The sequence below is a fragment of the Bos mutus genome, chromosome 14 (assembly GCF_027580195.1).
Source record: "Bos mutus isolate GX-2022 chromosome 14, NWIPB_WYAK_1.1, whole genome shotgun sequence".
NCBI lineage: Eukaryota > Metazoa > Chordata > Mammalia > Artiodactyla > Bovidae > Bos > Bos mutus.
Window position 1 is genome coordinate 16,290,877 of NC_091630.1, and position 21,857 is coordinate 16,312,733.

Below are 21,857 nucleotides of genomic sequence, written 5' to 3' on the forward strand. Positions count from 1 at the left end.
ATACTAAATATTTCAGAATAAAATAAATCTCATCTTTTTTTGGCATTCTTGTCAAAGCAAAAGACAACTCATATTCAACTAGTCAAATTAACTTCAATGCAGAACTGTTTTTTGATGCCTTAAAAGCAAGGTTCATTTTAGTCATCCAAAACCTTACAGAGCTTCTTTTATGGACAAACTACTATATGAACCTCTGAAATATAATCAGCTGAAGACACAATCCTTACTCACGAAGGGCTTTCAATGATTGTACCAGGGGCATATATAGTCACAAATAATTATAATACAAAAGCAGCACACAGAGAAGAGATTAATTCTGACCTGGGGAATTGGACGTTAAATGGAAAGCACAGGGTTAAGCTGGTTGGAATTTCAACTCACCAAACAAGGCTGAAGGGTACTCCAAAACAACGCAGAAAGGCCCGAGGAAAGACAAGGAGGACGGACAGACCAGGAGGACGCGTGCTGCCACGCACAGGCAGAGGGCAAGGAGGTGGCAGGGTGAGGCTGCAGGTTAGAGGCCCAGAGGACGCAGAGTGGGGAACAAGGCTGAAGAGGTCATGGGGGCAGAGTAGTTACATCCCAACAAGCTTAGCCTTTATCCTACAGGAAACGAGCCATCAGAGATTTCTCTAAGGGGATGATCTGATTAGAATGACGCAGGAGTAGGAATGGAAAAAGAGACAGGGGTAGGCAGACACTGTAGAGGAGCATGACAAAGCTCTAATGAAGAGGTGATGAGGGGTTAAGGACTGCAGCAGTGGAAACTGGAAGATGGGAACAGACTGAGAGACACACTGAAGGCAGAGTGAAAAAGGTAAAGAACCTGGGCTCCAGAAGGCCCTGCATCTGAATTCTGGCTGCTCCAAATACTTGTTTTCTGGCATTGCTTTACCTCCTTTAAGCTACAGATTCCTCATCTATAAAACAGAAATATCTCCATCTGCCTGTGTGGGAAAAAAACCTACAAGAAAAACATAGGAAGCTGTCTAGATAAATCATGTCCACACACTTAATTATTCACCACAATATAATGACACAAAGAAGAACAAAATGCAGCCCTTACCTGGCTGGGAGAAAAGACATACAAACACAGAACAGAGCGGGCAGAGAGGCATTAATGATTGCATAAAAAATGGTGAAGGAATTCAGGAAGTTTTCAGAGAGGTGTTTGAACAAGGCTACTCACAACTTCGAGGTGTTTCAGTCTGACCTTGATGCACCAGGGTCTTCACTTTACCGTATATATTATAGTGCACGACCCCCAGGATACTGTGCTATCTGAATCTTAGAGGTGAAGGGTAAGTCAAGAGAAAGTGGTAGGAAAAAAAAGGTGGGGCAAGGGGAGGAAGGGCAAAGTAAGAAAGATTAGAGGAATATGAATGAATTTTCAGGCAAATACCTTATCAGGAAACAACACTTGAAAGAAAGCCAGACAGTATGTAGATTCCTGGTGTGATACAACGTCAAGGCAGCAAAACACAAACGAAAGAATCTAATGAGTTTCAGGTGGTGGTTTAGTAGATGCTTTTCATTAGGTGAAGCTGAGCTGAGGTGGCTACTGTCAGTGTCAAAGCCCTGTCTGAACAAGTTTTAAGTTCAAGCAACAAATGTAAAGACTTGTTTAGACTGCTTAAATGCACTGGTCTACCACTGGTAAGAGTCAAAGTAACCTGCTTCTTTGTAACCAGAAAAACCTGGTTGCAAAGATGTTGTCCTCAATTCTTTCATGTATCAGGCAATTTTATATAACTGATCCAACAATATATTTATATAACGATATTCAACAAATATTTATTGAGTGCCCACTCTACGTATGGCACAATAGTGGATCAGTTCAGTTCGGTCGCTCAGTCGTGTCTGAGTCTTTGCGGATACATGAATGGATATTATACAGATCTCGCCACCATGAATCTTGTAAATGTACTCACTACAAGGCAGAAACTGATCAAGTCAATGAGCGGTACAGATAATACACAACATAAAATGGAGGTTGTACTCTGAGTTGGGAAGATTAAGGATATGCCACTAGCATTAGGTCAGAAGGGACTATGCTGTGATAGTCATTTGACAAACATTTAATGAGCAAGCCATTTACTTGAAGGACAATGAGACTCTGAGGTGTCTTTGTCCAACACTTTCATTTAATTCAGTAGGAAACAAACACCCAGAGACTCAAACAGCTAATTCAAACACATCATAAGAGGTCAAAACAGAACCGGTATCTCCAGGCTACACGTCCGGGTCCTTTCTACTACTTTACTCTGTCTCCCTCAGTCTGTTTTGGAACAATGACTATTTTAAAATGCAACCCATTCCATTTCTGGATTCAGTTTAACTGTTGTAAATACCTCCTGTAACATTTAGTTAAAAATTTCTAACCAGTGGCCCCCTCTGGAGACACATAAAACATATACAATCCTTTAGCCATACGGCCATCATTCACATGGAGGAAGACAATTCTCGCTCTCCCATTCTGTTATTCGGGCTTCAATATATCACCGTAACTGGAGTTAGGAAAAGCTGTATTTGAATCCTGGCTTCAACATTCACTAAGTATATGGTCATGAGCAGAGTTACTTGACTTATACAATCTTTGTACTCTTGCAGAAAATGGGGGTATCTCTGTCCTTCCTGCCTCCTACCGAATATAATGGCTAATAGCTATGATGGAGAACTGGTATAACTTTCGGTATAACTTTCGGAATACTCAAGTTTCTCTACATATGTTAATCTGGCACTGAATCATGAGGAGGGAAAAGTTACATGACTGAAAAAGATGGTAGTGTTTTTCCTCCCTCCTCTCCTTCTCTGGTACTGACCAGTCTATGAGCAATGGCTGTGCAATACTGAGGAAACTGTCATGGTTTTACCAGATAGCAGACAGCTCTGTATGCATGTGTGTTGTAATCGTGTCGACTCTCTGCGACCCCATGGACTGTAGCCTTCCAGGCTCCTCAAGAATACTGGAGTGGGTTGCCATTTCCTACTCCAGGGGATCTTTTTGACCCAGGGATCGAACCTGTGTCTCTTGTGTCTCCTGCAATGGCTGGTGGATTCTTTACCATTGGTGCTGCCTGGGAACACAGAGCTCTGGCAACAGTCTTATTGAGTTAAAATGTTGAAAATATTTCCGATCATATAAGGCACAAAGGCATCCCTGGTGGCTCAGATGGTAAAGACTCCACCTGCAATGTGGAAGACCAGGGTTCGATCCCTGGGTTGCGAAGATCTCCTGGAAAAGGTAATGGCAACCCACTCCAGTATTCTTGCCTTGAGGAATTTCATGGACAGAGGAGCCTGGCTGGTTACAGTCCACGGGGTCACAAAGAGGTGGACACAACTGAGCGACTATCACTTTCACTATCCATAAAGCACAAACATGCACACTGTTGTTTTTTTTTTAATTAGAAAGAAAGATCTTCAAGGGTGGGATTCAGATAGTTTTACAACTTGTACTGTCTCAAATGCATTAAGACAGAAAAAGGTAGAAGGACTCCTCCCTCTCTGTTCATAAGTTCACCTAAACAGCACAGCACAAAGCTGACAGTGTTTCCCAGGTCCTTGGGGAGGCTGGGGAGGAGTGGAAAGGAGGAACAGACAACTCAGAAGTGGATTCTGCTCCTACTTCCAAATGTTACACACCAGCTGGTAATGTTTAGTAGCAATAACCTCATCTGCTAGGCACTGCAACTAATTTCCCATATTTGGAGAGGAAAAATGCATTGTGTCTGAAAGAATGACCTACTGACAGGGAATATAGTGATTGACAATTAAGGTAGATACGTAGCTCCTGGGTATGAGAGAGTCCTCAAGGACTCAGATATCTACACACTGGACACACAATTTGCGGAAGCAGAGACAGAATGAATCAGTGTCCTCAAAGGAAGGGCTGCACTAAGACACGGAAGATGAAGATGCCAGAGGAGGGGTAGAGTGGCGGGCTGGTAGCGCCCCACCCCCCAACCCCTAGGATCTGTTCTTTCTTCTGCAAAAATAACATTTTTAGCTGGGTGCATGGCCATTCAGAATAATGAGAGTATTTTCCCTGTCTCTCTTGCAGCTAGGTAGGTGTAGCCATGAGACTAAGTACTGGCCCGTTTCTTTGGCAGTTTCTGGGCACCTCCCTCAGAAGGTGGCTGGGGCAGGCCCTTTTCATCCTGTTCTCCAACCTGCTGCGTGAAATGGAGATGCTTCCCCTTCTATCAGGAAAACGAGAGTACCACCTTGGGAATGGTGAGGGTTAAATTTCAGGAAGTGGGTCTCTAGGCATATAAAATGTTCTCAATTTTTATTGAACTGTGCTGTAAAAAATATCCTTAAAACTCTTTTGTACAGATCTATTTCCTTAGATCTATTTCCTTTACCCCCAGAAGTGGGTAAAAGGATAAAAAAAAAAAATTCTGAAGATTCTGATACATATGGCAGAATCACTCTTCTCAAAGTTTACATTTACTTCTGTTCCCCTCCTTCCCAGACCAGCATTAAGAGTTAATCTACTTTCGCTAATTGGTAAGGGCTCTTTTTATAGTGTGGGCACCATATTATAAATACTCCCCAAATTATTTGCCTTTATTTAGTTGATTATTTTACTGTCCAGAAACCTAAAACTTTTAAGCAGTCAAATCAAACCCTTTAGAAAGTACTTCCTACCTTTTTATCATCCATTTAAAAAGCCTTCCCCTACATTAAGATGACACATTCATTGACATTCTTCCTATTACTTTTTAACGTCCATTTAATCTTTAATCTACATGATTTTCCTCACATATTTAGTTAACTGTACCAATACCAGCTTCAATACATATTATTGAGTATGTACTTAAAAATCCCAAAATTACTGCAGATGGTGACTGCAGCCATGAAATTAAAAGACGCTTACTCCTTGGAAGGAAAGTTATGTCCAACCTAGATAGCATATTCAAAAGCAGAGACATCACTTTGCCAACAAAAGTCCGTCTAGTCAAGGCTATGCTTTTTCCACTAGTCATTTATGGATGTGAGAGTTGGACTGTGAAGAAAGCTGAGCGCCGAAGAATTGATGCTTTTGAACTGTGGTGTTGAGAAGACTCTTGAGGGTCCCTTGGACTGCAAGGAGATCCAACCAGTCCATTCTGAAGGAGATCAGCCCTGGGATTTCTTTGGAGGGAATGATGCTGAAGCTGAAAGTCCAGTACTTTGGCCACCTCATGCGAAGAGTTGACTCATTGGAAAAGACTCTGATGCTGGGAGGGATTGGGGGCAGGAGGAGAAGGGGACGACAGAGGATGAGATGGCTGAATGGCATCACTGACTCAATGGACGTGAGTCTGAGTGAACTCCGGGAGTTGGTGATGGACAGGGAGGCCTGGCGTGCTGCGATTCATGGGGTTGCGAAGAGTCGGAAACGACTGAGTGAACTGAACTGAACTGAATATTTAAAAATTAGTAGTAGGCTGTTTTAATTACTGTGGCTTTGGTAATATTTTAAAACTCACTCATGCAAATAATTCACATCACGTTTTTTTGGGGGGGACAAAAGTCTGGTTTATTCCTTCAAGTGAACTTTAGAAATACACTGTCAAGTTTGACAAAAAGAAAAAAATACCAAACTTTAATTGGAATTGTACTAAATGATGAAGAGAAAAAACTACATTTTGGTGAGGGAGAATCTGGAGAAGGCAATGGAACCCCACTCCAGTACTCTTGCCTGGAAAATCCCATGGATGGAGGAGCCTGATAGGCTGCAGTCCATGGGGTCGCTAAGAGTCGGACACGACTGAGCGACTTCATTTTCACTTTCATGCATTGGAGAAGGAAATGGCAACCCACTCCAGTGTTCTTGCCTGGAGAATCCCAGGGACGGGGGAGCCTGGTGGGCTGCCATCTCTGGGGTCTCACAGAGTCGGACACAACTGAAGCAACTTAGCAGCAGCAGCAGAGGGAGAATCTATAACTCTAAAACATTAACTCTTCCCATCCAAAAATATGGAATATTTCTCAAATTGCTTTTATGTCACTTAGTTAGGTTTCATAGTTTATTTCATACGTTAGTTCTGTAGTCAAGCCCTATAGTTTACTTTGTTAGGTAAATTTCTTAAGAATGATTGAAGATCTTTTTCATTTAATTGTACTACTGTAAGCAGGATATTCGGAGAAGGCAATGGCAACCCACTCCAGTACTCTTGCCTGGAAAATCCCATGGACGAAGGGGCCTGGTGGGCTGCAGTCCATGGGGTGGCTAGGAGTCGGACATGACTGAGCGACTTCACTTAATTTTTTCACTTTCATGCATTGGAGAAGGAAATAGCAACCCACTCCAGTGTTCTTGCCTAGAGAATCCCAGGGATGGGGGAGCCTGGTGGGCTGCCGTCTATGGGGTCGCACAGAGTCGGACACGACTGAAGTGACTTAGCAGCAGCCGTAGCAGCAAGCAGGGTATTTAAAAATATATTTCTATTTGTGCTGGTATAGAGAAAAATAATTTTTGAATTTATTTTTAACTAATCATTTTACTGGTATGTTTTAAAATAAAATTTTCATAAATATTAGTTGATTATCTTGGGTTTTCTGGTTAGACAATAATATTTTCAATTTTAAATGATAACGGTATTCCTCATTTCCTTTGCAATATTTATACTTGATTTCATCTTCCTGTCTTACTGCATTAGACTAAACTTTCAAAACAATATTAAAAAATAGAGCTAATTAAGGTAACAGCTGATACCTTATTTTCATTAACTTTACATCAGAGGGCACTTTTCTCTTTTGCCCTATGTAAACAGCTGTTCTGTATCAGGCTTTTTCACCTTTTTATACTTCCCCCAGCCATTCTATAAATTTGAAGGCAGAATTTGTGTTTTCAGTCAGTTTTCAGTCACTCAGTCATGTCTGACTCTTTGCGACCCGATGGGCCGAGGCATGCCAGGCTTCCCTGTCCATCACCAACTCCCAGAGCTCACTCAAACTCATGTCTATCAAGTCAGTGATGCCATCCAACCATCACATCCTCTGTCATCCCCTTCTCCTCCTGCCTTCAATCTTTTCCAACATCAGGGTCTTATCTAAGAGTCTGTTCTTTGCATCAGGTGGCCAAAGTATTGGAGTTTCAGCTTCAGCATCAGTCATTCCAATGAACATTCAGGACTGATTTCCTTTAGGATGGATTGGTTGGATCTCCTTGCAGACCAAGGGACTCTCGAAAGTCTTCTCCAACACCGTAGTTCAAAAGCATCAATTCTTTGGTGCTCAGCTTTCTCTATAGTCCAACTCTCACATCCATACATGACTACTGGAAAAACCATAATTTTGACTAGACAGACCTTTATTGGCAAAGTAATGTCTCTACTTTTTAATATGCTGTCTAGGTTGATCAAAGTGTTTTAGTATAGCTTAAAATAATAGTAGCACTCAGAACAGTGTCCTGCACAGAGCAGATGAATCATTAAACCAGTAGTTCTCCAACCCGGTGGATCATTGGAATCACATGGGAGCTTTTTAAAAAACAGACTGCAAGTTCTATAAACCATTTACAAACTTCAAATTCTCTCTTCACAGGGGGAGACAATCTAGATGTTTTAAAAGTTTCTCAGTCCATTCTGATGATCCACTAGATTTGAGACATAATCGAATATTTTTAACACTCCTGGAGATTCTGTTTCAGAGCCAGGGATCTGATTTTTAAAAAATTTTTCTAAAAGACTCAGAGGCAAGTTTGGAAATTACTGACTTAGATAGCAATTTAGAGATGAGATCAGAGGCTTTTTTTCTCTTTTATGTTTTCTGTATTTTATATTCTCCATAAAAGTAAAACAAAAAGGGAAGATATATAATGAAAAAGTTAATCTCCCAGCTGTACCTCCTTGAAATAACTACTGATAACCAAAGAGTCGTATCCTTTCAAACTTTTTCCTTGCGTAAACAAAATGAACATAAGGGTGTGTATGTGCATGTTGTGTGAAATTTCCTCTTTGCTTGTTTTTACCAAAACAAAATAATAGCCAACCCATTATTTTATAATTTGGCATTATATTTAAATCTGTTACTGCAAATAAATGATAATGAATGCTCTCAGGACCATTTAGCCTACTTATTAATAAAATGAAAATTAATTTCCATTTTCTCATCTATAACACACTTAAATATAGCAGTAAGTATAAAAATATTTTAATTTCATTTTTAATTCTTTAGCAAATATAGGAACAATTTTGGAAAACTTAGCTAGGAAGTTCAAAACTAGAAGTTAATATTAATGTACCAAAGGACATGGGTTCATAAATCAAAACAGCATCTTAAAAACCATGAGGACAGTGGTAATGTAGGAAGGCTAAAAATGGCATATAACACTTTCTTTTCAACACAAATAATGAAGTACTTAAGAAATCCTATTATAGATGTTACTTATGCTTCAGCTGTTACTCATCTTTTAGATAAAGGCTATTTTTAATACACAAGCAAAATTAAGGTTCAACTGACCTCCATTTAACAAGTTTAATGAAACATAAAAAATAGCACTCAAGTGTATGCCAAAAATAAAATTTTCTAAAATAGAACTTCTAATAAAGGGAAAGAAAGTAAATTACCAGCTAAGAAAAAAGAACATTTTCTAAAAGACTAAGTGATGACTTTGGTGAAATCACTACATCATTCATCACTACTAAATTTTCATACTTTCTTTTCCATAAAGCTCAATGAAACACACTATTATACCAATTATTACATAGTAGAAATACATATTTCTAAATTCTCCAACACTGAAAATGATAAGACAGTGTGGGAGTTGCAGAGAAGAATGAGAGAGAAAAGTAAAGCTAAAAGCAATAAAATTAAGAAAGATGTCTTCCCCTACCAAAATTGAACAAAACTGCAATTTCGGATTCATTCTGCAAGGATCTTTCTGTAAAAGCAGGATTTAAAGAGAGTTTTAAGAAAATGACATCTTCCTGGCTTTCAGGAGTTTGTCAGAAGAATATCTGATTCGGTAAAGTTGGAATGGGGAAAGAATGTGGTGGGGGATGAAGTTAATCTAAAAAAAGTGTGAAATTAGAGGGTTTAAAGGTTTAAAAATCAAGAGCAAATATGTTGAAAATAACAATAATAATTTACAGAAGAAATAGTTTTGAGAAAGGGAAAACCATCAGTGTTGTGGCTGATGGAAGCAATCCTAAAAAGTGTTCTGCTGTGTTTTCAGAGGGAACAAGAAAATCAGGAAGACTTATGATGGTAGTTAAGGTTTGAGATGGCTAGATATTTGGCAGAAGTGACAAATGGAAAGGAGAGTAATTATTAGGTGGCATCTCCAAACAGCCACTCCTCTCTAGCACCCACCCGTACTCCCTAAACTGCCCGGACCCAGATTAACACTGTAATAACACTTCTCCCTTTTCCAGCTAAACTTGGTTTCTCTATCAATGCTCTGGGTGGCATCACTCTCGTCCCTTAATTAAGGACTTTATTGCATTGATTACCTTTAATCAATCCTTAAACTCCTACCTTAGTTCTTCCTTTTCAGCATGTAAAAGTCCTCAAGTTTCTCATATGGAAGACGAAACCGAAATAGGATTAAAAAGTTTTCCTTCAACTCTCTCCTTAATATCTCCCCAGAAGCTGCTCCTGGGAAAAAAGTCTACTTCTTCCCCCTGGTCCACTCCCTACTCTGAAGCAGTCTGGCTTGAGGCCTCACCATCTGACGGAGGTGGCTTCACTTAAAAGCAACACTGACGTTCTAAGCGTCAAATCCAATCTCCAGTTTTGAGTCCCCATATTGATTTAATCTTTCTGAAGCTCTTTACAAGTTTACCTCCTCTTTCTTGAAAAGCTCTCTTCCCTCAGTATTTAAGACATCACGCTGCCTTTGTCCATGCTCATTAGGGATCCATCTCAGTCCCTCTATTATTACACACCCTCTACTTCCCTTCAATTATACCAGCTCAAAAGTGAAGTGAAGTTGCTCAGTTGTGTCCAACTCTTTGCAACCCCAAGGACTGTAACCTACCAGGCTCCTCCGTCCGTGGGATTTTCCAGGCAAGAGTGCTGGAGTGGATTGCCATTTCCTTCTCCAGGGGATCTTCCCAACCCAGGGATGGAACCCGGGTCTCCCGCATTGCAGGCTTTACCGTCTGAGCCACCAGGGAAGCCCACACCAGCTCAACAACAACCCACAATCCTGAATCTCTAGCCCAAATAAATATTTCTGTGGAGATCTAATTCTGGATATGTCCAAAAATACAGCTCTTTCCGAATTTTGACAGTATTTATACATGTACAACTAATTCATCACGTTCCCCCTTAAAAAGTCACTATTCCTTAATGGAGTGGATGGAGCCATCACCCACCCAGTGGTTCAAGTAACATCTGGGAATCATCTGAGATCTTTTCTCTCTTACTTCCTACATCTAATCATTAGTGGCTAGAAATTCTCTCAAAACTGCCCCTTTCCATCCATTTCATTGCCTTTGTGCATTTCTCAGATTATGTCATATTGCAACATTCTCTTTAATGATTTCACTACCTCTGACCTCAATTCCTTGCAACCTAGTTTTAAAGATCGTTTAATTGTAATTTTTCAGTGGCTCTCAGGTTTATAAGCAAAAATTCATGGGAGATAGATGGGGAAACAATGGAAACAGTGTCAGACTTTATTTTTTGGGGCTCCAAAATCACTGCAGATGGTGACTGCAGCCATGAAATTAAAAAACGTCCATCAGCAGATGAATGGATAAGAAAGCTGTGGTACATATACACAATGGAATATTACTCAGCCACTAAAAAGAATACATTTGAATCAGTTCTAATGAGGTGGATGAAACTGGAGCCAATTATACAGAGTGAAGTTAGCCAGAAAGAAAAACATCAGTACAGTATACTAATGCATATATATGGAATTTAGAAAGATGGTAACGATAACCCTGTATGGGAGACAGCAAAAGAGACACAGATGTATAGAACAGTCTTTTGGACTCTGTGGGAGAGGGTGAGGGTGGGATGATTTGGGAGAATGGCATTGAGACATGTATAATATCATATGTGAAACGAATCGCCAGTCCAGGTTCAATGCAGGATACAGGAAGCTTGGGGCTGGTGCACTGGGATGACCCAGAGGGATGGTATGGGGAGGGAGGTGGGAGGGGGGTTCAGGATTGGGAATACGTGTACACCTGTGGCGGATTCATGTTGATGTATGGCAAAACCAATACCATATTGTAAGTAATTAGCCTCTAATTAAAATAAATAAATTTAATTAAAAAAAAATAAAAGATGCTTACTCCTTGGAAGAAAAGTTATGACCAACCTAGATAGCATATTCAAAAGCAGAGACATTACTTTGTCAACTAAGGTCTGTCTAGTCAAGGCTATGGTTTTTCCAGTGGTCATGTATGGATGTGAGAGTTGGACTGTGAAAAAGGCTGAGCACCGAAGAATTGATGCTTTTGAACTGTGGTGTTGGAGAAGACTTGAGAGTCCCTTGGACTGCAAGGAGATCCAACCAGTCCATTCTGAAGGAGATCAGCCCTGGGATTTCTTTGGAAGGAAAGATGCTAAAGCTGAAACTCCAGTACTTTGCCACCTCATGCGAAGAGTTGACTCATTGGAAAAGATTCTGATGCTGGGAGGGATTGGGGGCAGGAGGAGAAGGGGACGACAGAGGACGAGATGGCTGGATGGCATTACTGACTCGATGGACGTGAGTGTGAGTGAACTCTGGGAGTTGGTGATGGACAGGGAGGCCAGGTGTGCTGCACTTCATGGGGTTGCAAAGAGTCGGACATGACTGAGCGACTGAACTGAACTGAACCTTCTTTATATGACATAAATGTACCTGCCACTTGTCTTCCTCATTCCCACCGCTTCCCAATTCAACTTCATGCTTTAGTAACACTGAATATGTCTTCCTGTGCCCAACTCTTCTGTATATAACACAATTTTCCCACCTGTCTGCCTAGTACATTCTTACATATTCTTAGGTGTCTGTTTAAATGCTAACTTCTTAAACAGCATCCCCTTCCTCTATCAGGTAATACTCTGGTGTTCTTTGTATATTCTCAATTACAGTTTTAAAGATCCTTCCATTAAACAATGACCTTACTGCATTATAATTGTTTGCAAGGGCAGCTTAACTAATTAACTGGTTTAGATTAGGGAATTAAAATAGATCTCAAGACAACAGTTACCAAACTATTCCCTAACTTAAAAAGTTTTATAATAAGGTATGCCCAAAAATAAAGGTCTTTTACTTAACTTTTTGAGACTGAAGAATGAGACTACTTATTATTTTTGTTTTACCATTATTTTTTTTATTTGCCAATTTTTAAAAATTATTTTGTTGTTTTGTTTTGCCTAGAACAGTGACTAGTAGAACACAGATTTTTGATACATGTATTGCTCTTGATTTAAATCTAATTTAAAGATCTGTAGATCTGTAGCATTTATCCAAACCAGTATTTCACGGAACAAATATTGTTTGAGTGAACTATTATTATTATTAGCCAGAAGCTACCCTTGGTGCTGGGAACAGTGCTGACAGTTATGATCTCTACTCTAGAGGAATTTAAAATGTGGGGAAGACAGATGGTTAAAAAGTAATTCTTACAGTGCATAATGAGAGCGTGACAAGAGACTAGAGAAACATTTATTTAGAGGCCTAACCTGTCTTTTCCCCTGAGGATATCAACCTTAAACAGTTCCTGGAAAGACAGGCAAAAGACAGATGGATAATGAGAGGGGTCGTGATGCTAGAGAGGTCCAGGAAACTGTAGTACAGATACTGCAGAAGGGAAAATGTGAGAAAAGAGCCGGAGAGGCCCTTGGAGCCAAACTGGGAAGGGACTATCTAAGAGAAGTTAAAGCTCTGCACTTCCAGTAACCAAGTCAAATGTTCTCCAGGAATCAAACCACTAAATTAAACACCTGTTTTCTAAAAGCACCATATTCCTTAACCATAAAGAGAAAAAATATTCTAAATAAAACTCTTCCTAGACTTCCCGTCCCGGGGTGCCCACTGTGAGTAAGCGCTGAGGAAGCACATTAAACCAGAGGTGTTTCACTTGCACATCTCCAGGGTGTGTGAAGATGAAACAACTGAGATTCAGAACTCTCAGAAGCTATCAGAATTCTAACCATGAACTCGGTGTGCCAAGCAACAGAATAAATGTTCACTTTGGAAACAGGAGAGGTATACTTTACCTTTTTATTTGGGATAGAAGATAGATTCTAATCTTTTTTGGTTTCCCATTCAGGTGAGTACAGTAAATGGGATCATGCTTCTATATTACAGGTACGTTTTTGGGAGAGTCTGTGACTACTTTAATTTAAAAGCCATGGACAGCAAACTGGAGGAACTCTGACCATGAAAAATGTTGTATAAATAATTCCATGTGCACTCTTCATCTGGAGTCTCACTAGAGATGGATAATGACCTTGTATTTTGTACTCATTTACTCTGAATTAGCCAAACCTTCTGTTTTTAATTACACACTTAATTCACCTAGCATGGTCTAATTACAGAAAACAAAACATCATTTAAACAAAAGGTGGCCTTGAACTTAATCTATCAAAACACCAGTTAGTTTTAAAAGTTTTCAGTTCTTAATAAACTGCCAAAACATGCAACAGCAATTTCCCAAATGTGATCATATGCTTTTATAGAAACAGATTTACTACATAATCAAACATCTGTATATACTTTGAAAACTTGATGTACTGTCTCACTATTAATGCAAATCTGCTTAAATTTTGACAGATGTTAAAAAAAAAGTCTTAAAGTCAAAGTACTATGTAATACTTTTTAAACGTCCAAGATCATTTTGGCCTTGAAATGACGAGTCATCATAACCATGGCTACTTATTTACAAAATGGTCCAGGGCTCTGCAAAAGCTCATCTGTGAAATTTCCCCCAACTCTCCACAGCAGAGGAGCCCTTCCCTTTGTGCCTGTGCCACCACTTCACTTTACACATCTCTCAATCCCAGCATTTACAGCACTGAATGGTGATTACTGGTTTAAAGATCTGTCTCCTACTAGAGTGCAAGCTTCATGAACGCAGAGTTTATGTCTTATTTCTATAAAGATGTGCTCCAACGTGGAGCACAGTGCCTGACAGGGAGCAAGTTCTCAATACATGTTTCCTGAATTAATGTTTTTAAATCTAATACTGTAAAACTATCTTAATTTGGAGATGACATGATCTTGAATATACAAAATTCTAAGGAATCCACCAAAATACTACTAGAACTAAGAAATGAGTTCCATAAGGTTGCAGGATACAAGATCAATATATGAAAATCAATTGTTTTTCAATACAGTAGCAAAGAGCAAACCAAAAATCAAATTAAGAAAAATAATTCCATTTAGAATGACATGAAAAGAATAAAATATTTAGGAATAAATTTAATAAGTGCAAAACATACTATGAAAATTATAAAACATTTCTGAGAGAAATTAAAGAAGTTCCAAATAAATGTAAAGACATTCCATGTTCATGGGTTGGGAGACAATATTGTTAAGGGTGAACTACTCCTCAGATTGATCTACAGAATCTAGAGAGTCAATGCTGCTGCAAAGTCACTTCAGTCGTGTCCGACTCTGTGTGACCCCATAGACTGCAGCCCACCAGGCTCCCCTGTCACTGGGATTCTCCAGGCAAGAACACTGGAGTGGGTTGCCATTTCCTTTTCCAATGCATGAAAGTGAAAAGTGAAAGTGAAGTCACTCAGTTGTGCCTGACTCTTAGTGACCCCATGGACTGCAGCCTACCAGGCTCCTCCATCTATGGGATTTTCCAGGCAAGAGTACTGGAGTGGGGTGCCACTGCCTTCTCCGGAGAGTCAATGCAATTCCTACCAAATCACAGCTGACTTCTTGGCAGAATATGACAAGCTCATCCTAAAATTCATATGAAAATTCATAGAATTAAAAATAGGCAAAACATACAATGAAACATTATTCAGCCTTAGAAAGGAAGGAAATCTGGTCACAAGATACAACACAGATGAACCTTGAGGACATTATACAAGTGAAATAAACCCATTATAAAAAGTTAAATACTACACAGTCAAGCAATTGTCAGAGGTATCTAAAGGAGTCAAATTCATAGAAACATGACAAGATAGAATGATGGTTACCAGGGGCTGGGAAGAAGGGAAAATGTGAGTTGTTTAATGGATACAGAATTTCAGTTTTGCAAGATGAGAAGAGTTGTGGAGAATGGGTGCACAACAATGAATGTAAACGTTAGGACCTGCACAGTTAGAACGGTTAAGATGGTAAATCTTATGTTTTTTTTTTTAAACAAAAAATTATTTTTAAAATAGCCCAAACAATCTTGAAAAAGAACAACAAAATTGGAGGACACATTTCCTGAATTCAAAACTTACTGCAGAGCTACAGTAATCAAGATGGTGTGTTTCCACGCCACTCCCTCAATTCGCCCCACCCTCTCCTTCCCCCATTGTGCTCCCAAGTCTGTTCTCCATGTCTGCATCTCCACTGCTGCCCCGCAAATACGCTCATCAGTATTCTTTCTAGATTCCACACATGTGCGTTAATACATGATATTTGTTTTTCTCTTTCTGACTTACTTCACTCTGTGTAACAGGCTCTAGGTTCATCCACCTCATTAGGACTGACTCAAATGTGTTCTTTTTATGGCTGAGTAATATTCCTTTGTATATACGTACCACAACTTCTTTATCCATTCATCTGTCAATGGACATCTAAGTTGCTTCCAATTTACAAGTTAAAAAAAAGATAGTGTGGTACTGGTAGGAAGACAAGTGTATATAACAAAGCAATAGAGTTAAGAATCTAAAAATAATTCCTCACATTTATGGTCAACCAATTTTCTAGAAGAGTGACAAGACCACTTAATAAGGAAAAGAATATTCTTTTCAACAAATGATGCTGGGATAACCGGATACTGACAAGCAACAGAATGAAATTGAATTTCTATCTCACATCATATGTAACAATTAACCTGAAATGGATCAAAGACCTGAACGTAAGTCAAAACTATAAAACTCTTAGAAAAAAACATAAGTGCAAATCTTCATGATCTTAGTTTAGGCAATAGTTTCTACACAAGCAATTAAACAAATGAAAAAAAAGGACTTCATGAAAATCAAAAATTTTTGTGCTTCAAAGGACCTGGTAAGACAGTGAAAAGACAACCCACAGAATAGGAGAAAATCTTGAAAATCATAGACCTGAAGAGCAACTTGATATAGAATATATTAAAAAACTTTTACAACTCAATAAAAATACTAACCACATAATTAAAACATAGGCAAAGGGCTTGAATAGACATTTCTTCAAAGGATATATGTAAATAGAAAATAAGCATATGAAAGATACTAACAGCATTAGCTATAAGGGAAATACCAATAAAAAATCCAATGAAAACAAACAAAACCACAATGAGATTCCACTTCACACCCACTAGGATGGCCAATCAAAAATATAGATAATAGCAAGTGCTGATGAGCATGTGGAGAAACTGGAACCCTTAATACTGCTGATGGGAATCTACAACAGTGCAGCTGCTTTGGAATATAGTCTGACAGTTCCTCAAAAGCTTAAACCTAGCATTGTCACATGATTTAGCAATTCCATGCCCAAGAGAAATGAAAATCTGCACAAAATTTTTCACAGCCACATTATTAATAATAACTAAAAGGTGGAAATAATCTAATCATCAGTTGATAAATGGATAACCAAATACTGTACATTCAAACAATGGAATATTATTTGTCTACAAACAGGAATGAAGTGCTGATATACAGCGTAACACGGCTGAACCTTGAAAACATTACTTACACACACAAATAACTTAGAATATTAAATGACCAAACTACATTTCTAGAGAAGAAACATGATTATGTGGAAGTACAGCTGACCCTGAACAACACAGGAGGTAGGGGGGCCAACCCTCCATGTAGTGAAAACCTGTGTACAAGTTAGAGCAAACCCCCTGCACCCAAGATTCCTCTATAAAAGCTGTTCCGCATCTGTGAGTTCCACTAAGTGCAGGCTGTGGAGTACTGTAGTATTTACCATCGAGAAAAATCTACATGAGGCACTCAAACTCTGTCGTTAAAGGGTCAACTGTATAAAGCTTCCAATGGCTGAAGAGATGTCTTCACGCCTAAATTGTTTCCCTGAAAAGAGGTGAAAACCCCCACTATAAACTATACAAAGTGTAACATGGCCTTGCCCCTCATAAAGTAAGTAATTACTTCATGTTACTATAATAATTTTTATCTTTTTTTTTTCTTTTTTGAGATTTAGGGAGGATCTTTTTCACTTCAAGAATTTATTATGAACTTAAACTGTCAGGATCAGTAATAACCTCCCTTGTTGCTAACTATTCAAGGGATCAGTGCTCATCTTGAGCTTTAGCTGATCACTCCCTCATTTTAGGACACTTTTCTCACTTAACCTTCAGGATACCACACTCCCCTGGCTCTCTTCCTACCTCCCTGATCGTTCCTTCTCATACTCTTTTGCTGGTTCCTTCTCTTCTCCTCAAACTTTTAACATTGCTATGCTCTCGGGACCAGCCCTTAACTCTGTGGTAGGCTGAATAATCATCCCTCAAGATACCATGTCCTAATTCCTGGAACCTGTAAATGCTACCTTATATGGCAAAAACTTTGAAATGTGATTAAGCTGAGGGTCTTAATTTAAAATCCTAAAGACGGGGAACTCATTCTGAATCATCTGGATAAACCCTGAATGTAACCACAAGCGTTCCCACAGGAGGAAGTGACAAGGAGATTTCACAAAGAAGAAGGGACGGGAGAAGTAATTAGATGTTGAAAAAGGCAAGGAAACAGATTCTCTCTTAATATCTCTGTGGCGGGGTGGGGGGGTGGGGGGATGTTTGGCTCTGCTGAAGTCTTGATTTAGTCCCATAAAACAGTTTGTATTTCTGACCTCCAGAACCATAAACAAATAAATTGAGAATGTTATACCAGCAGAAACACTATCTGCTTGGATTGAAAAGAACAAGGATACACCTGTGTCTCCACTCTTTTCCTACAAATAGGTTCATCAATACCTTTATTCTAGATTCCATATATATGTGTTAATATACAGTATTTATTTTTCTCCTTCTGACTTACTTCACTCTGTAAAACAGACTCTAAGTTCATTCACCTCACTAGAATGACTCAAATTCGACACAGATGTAGGGAATGAACTTGTGGATACAGTGGGGGAAGAAAAGAGTGGGACAAATAAAGTAGCATAGACACATATACACTATCAAGTGTGAAACAGATAGCTGGTGAGAAGTTGCTATATTATACAAGGAGCCCAACCTGGTGGTCTGTGATGATTGAGGGGGGTGGGATGGAGGGAGAGGAGAGAGGCTCAAGAGGGATGGCTGTGTGTATAATTTTGGCTGACTTGCACTGTTGTACAGCAGAAACCAACACATCATCATAAAGCAATTTCCCTACAATTAAAACATAATTTTTTTTAAAAAGGACAAGAATAGGATGAAATGAAGGAAGACTGTCAAACTTCCAAAATTCTACAAGCAGTAAACAGGCTAATAAAACTTGTTTAGTAGCAAAGTCATGTCTGACTCTGCGACCCCACAGACTGTAGCCTGCTGGGCTCCACTGTCCATGGAATTTCCATACAAGAACACCGGTGTGGGCTGCCACTTGCTTCTGCAGGGGAAATGAAACCCACCTCAGGTAGACTGTTCACCACTAAGCCACTAGGGAAGCCGAGCTAAAACAACTTCTTTACCCTTCAAGAAAAAGGAAGGGTGACTCAGAGAGTAGAGTAAATGACCCAGAGGGCAGAGCCTCAAGTCACAAAAGATTACTCTCCGGTCTTGAAACCTAGTAAGATTTTCAACACTGAATTTCAAAATTGCTTGGGACCAGTGAGTCTTTTCTTCCTTCCACTGAATCCTTTTTGAAATACTTGTAACTGTTATCTTATGCCTCTGTGCCACTATTGTATTCTGGGGGCTGATGATCTCAATAGATCATTTGCTTCCTAGTTCAATAGGTCCAAGACGGATAGGAATTTTGTTCCAGAATGGATCGTGCCTACAGTATAACAATACCTGATTTTGATGATGATATTCTGGGGACTTGTGATCCTTCAGAGGAGGGGCTCTGAGTGAATGCTGTAATGGGCTGAGACTTTTGGAGATGTTGGGTTGAGGTGAATGTATTTTGCACGAGGACAGACATGAATCCTTGGGGACCACAGGGAAGACTGCAGTATGCTGTATTAAAGGCGTCCCGAGATGTCCATGTCCTAATACCTGGAACCTATGAATATGACTTTACAAGACTTTGTAGAAGTGACTAACTTAATAATCTTGAGATGAAACATTACCCTTCAATATACAGTTCAGTTCAGTCGCACAGTCGTTTGCGACTCTTTGCGACTCCATGAATCGCAGCATGCCTCCCCGTCCATTACCAACTCCTGGAGTTCACCCAAACTCATGTCCATCAAGTCGGTGATGCCATCCAGCCATCTCATCCTCTGTCGTCCCCTTCTTCTCCTGCCCCCAATCCCCAATCAGACTCTTTTCCAATGACTCAACTCTTTGCATGAGGTGGCCAAAGTACTGGAGTTTCAGCTTTAGCATCATTCCTTCCAAAGAACACCGAGGGCTAATCTCCTTTAGAATGGACTGGTTGGATCTCCTTGCAGTCCAAGGGACTCTCAAGAGTCTTCTCCAACACCACAGTGCTCAGCTTTCTTCACAGTCCAACTCTCACATCCATACATGACCACTAGAAAAACCATAGCCTTGACTAGACAGACCTTTGTTGGCAAAGTAATGTCTCTGCTTTTCAATATGCTGTCTAGGTTGTCATAACTTTTCTTCCAAGGAGTAAGAGTCTTTTAATTTCATGGCTGCAGTCACCATCTGTAGTGATTTTGGAGCCCCCCAAAAAATAAAAGTCTGACATTTTCCACTGTTTCCCCATCTATTTCCCATGAAGTGATGGGACCAGATGCCATGATCTTCGTTTTCTGAATGTTGAGTTTGAAGCCAACTTTTTCACTCTCCACTTTCACTTTCATCAAGAGGCTTTTTAGTTCCTCTTCACTTTCTGCCATAAGGGTATTGTCATCTGCATATCTGAGGTTATTGATATTTCTCCCAGCAATCTTGATTCCAGCTTGTGCTTCTTCCAGCCCAGCATTTCTCATGATGTACTCTGCTTATAAGTTAAATAAGCAGGGTGACAATATACAGCCTTGACGTACTCCTTTTCCTATTTGGAACCAGTCTGCTGTTCCATGTCCAGTTCTAACTGTTGCTTCCTGACCTGCATACAGGTTTCTCAAGAGGCAGGTCAGGTGGTCTGGTATTCCCATCTCTTTCAGAATTTTCCACAGTTTATTGTGAGCCACACAGTCAAAGGCTTTGGCATAGTCAATAAAGCAGAAATAGATGTTTTTCTGGAACTCTCTTGCTTTTTCGATGATCCAGCGGATGTTGGCAATTTGATCTCTGGTTCCTCTGCCTTTTCTAAAACCAGCTTGAACATCAGGAAGTTCATAGTTCACGTATTGCTGAAGCCTGGCTTGGAGAATTTTGAGCATTACTTTACTAGCATGTGAGATGAGTTCAATATACAGATGGACCTTAAATGAAATTCTAAGTGTTCTTTTAAAAGGACACTTTTAAATTCACACAGATGAAAAAGGTCATGTGACAGAAGTAGGAAGCAGTAACATAGAAAAGACAGCACTCCAATAGCTTTAAAGATGGAGGAAGGGGCTATGAATCAAGGCTTCAAGGAATGCTGCTTGAGATCCTCAAAGATGAAACAGGTTCTCTGCTAAAGCCTCCGGAAGGAACACAGTGCTGCTGATAGCATGATTTAACCCTCTGAAACTTAGTTAAGACTTCTGACTGCCAGAACAATGAAAAAACAAATTTCTATTTTTTAAAGCCACTGTTTGTGGTAACTGGATATCATATTTTTCTATAGTCACAGAAAACTAATACAGACTCCTTTCTCTTATCTATACATATGCATTCATTTGGAGAGTCTGTTAAAGATTCTATTCGACCTCATGATTTTGAATACCAAATATATACTGATGTCTCCCCAAATGCAGCCTACGTGTCTCTCCCAAACTCCCAACTTGTATATACAAACAAAACTCCTGATATTTCATACTGAATTAAACAAATAGACTAAAGGGATAGAACAGAACCCCCCAAATAGAATCTTGCATATACAGACATTTGATCTATGAGAGAGAGAGAATTTCACAAAGTGGAGAAAGAATGGATTTTTCAGTATATGGTGCCAGACAATCAGTTATAAAATCAGCCTCCTATCTAACTCAAAAACCAAAGTGATTGATTTATGTCCAGGCAAAAACATGCACATGAATGTTCACAGCAGCTTCATTCATAACCACCAAAAACTGAAAGCAACTACGATGCCCTGCGATAGACGAATGGATAAACAAACACACTGTGATGCATTCACACAATGGAATATTATCTGGCAACTGAAAAAAAAAAAAAAGAGCTATCAAGCCATGAAGAGACATGGAGGAAATATAAATGTATATTTCTAAGTGAAAGAGCCCAGTCTGAAAAGGCTACATAGTATATATGATTCCATCATATTTTGGAAAAGAGAAACTTCAGAGACAGTAGAAAGATCGATGATTGCCAGGATTTGAAGAAACAGAGGGCGAGGGAATAGGTGGAGTACGGGGATTCTGGGGCAGTTACGCTATTCCATATCAAACTATAAAGGCAGGCACACGACAATATGCATTTGTCAAAATCTATAGAACTGTGCAACACAAAGAGTAAACCCTAATGGAAACTAAGGACTTTAGTCAATAATAATGAATCACTATTGGTTTATCA

The 21,857-nt window shown here is 39.5% G+C and overlaps 1 protein-coding gene across 2 annotated transcripts in view; it reads right to left on the reverse strand.

The window, feature by feature from the left end:
* STK3 (serine/threonine kinase 3) overlaps positions 1 to 21,857 on the reverse strand; it is a 309,491-nt gene that overhangs the window by 33,153 nt on the left and 254,481 nt on the right. The window lies entirely within an intron of this gene.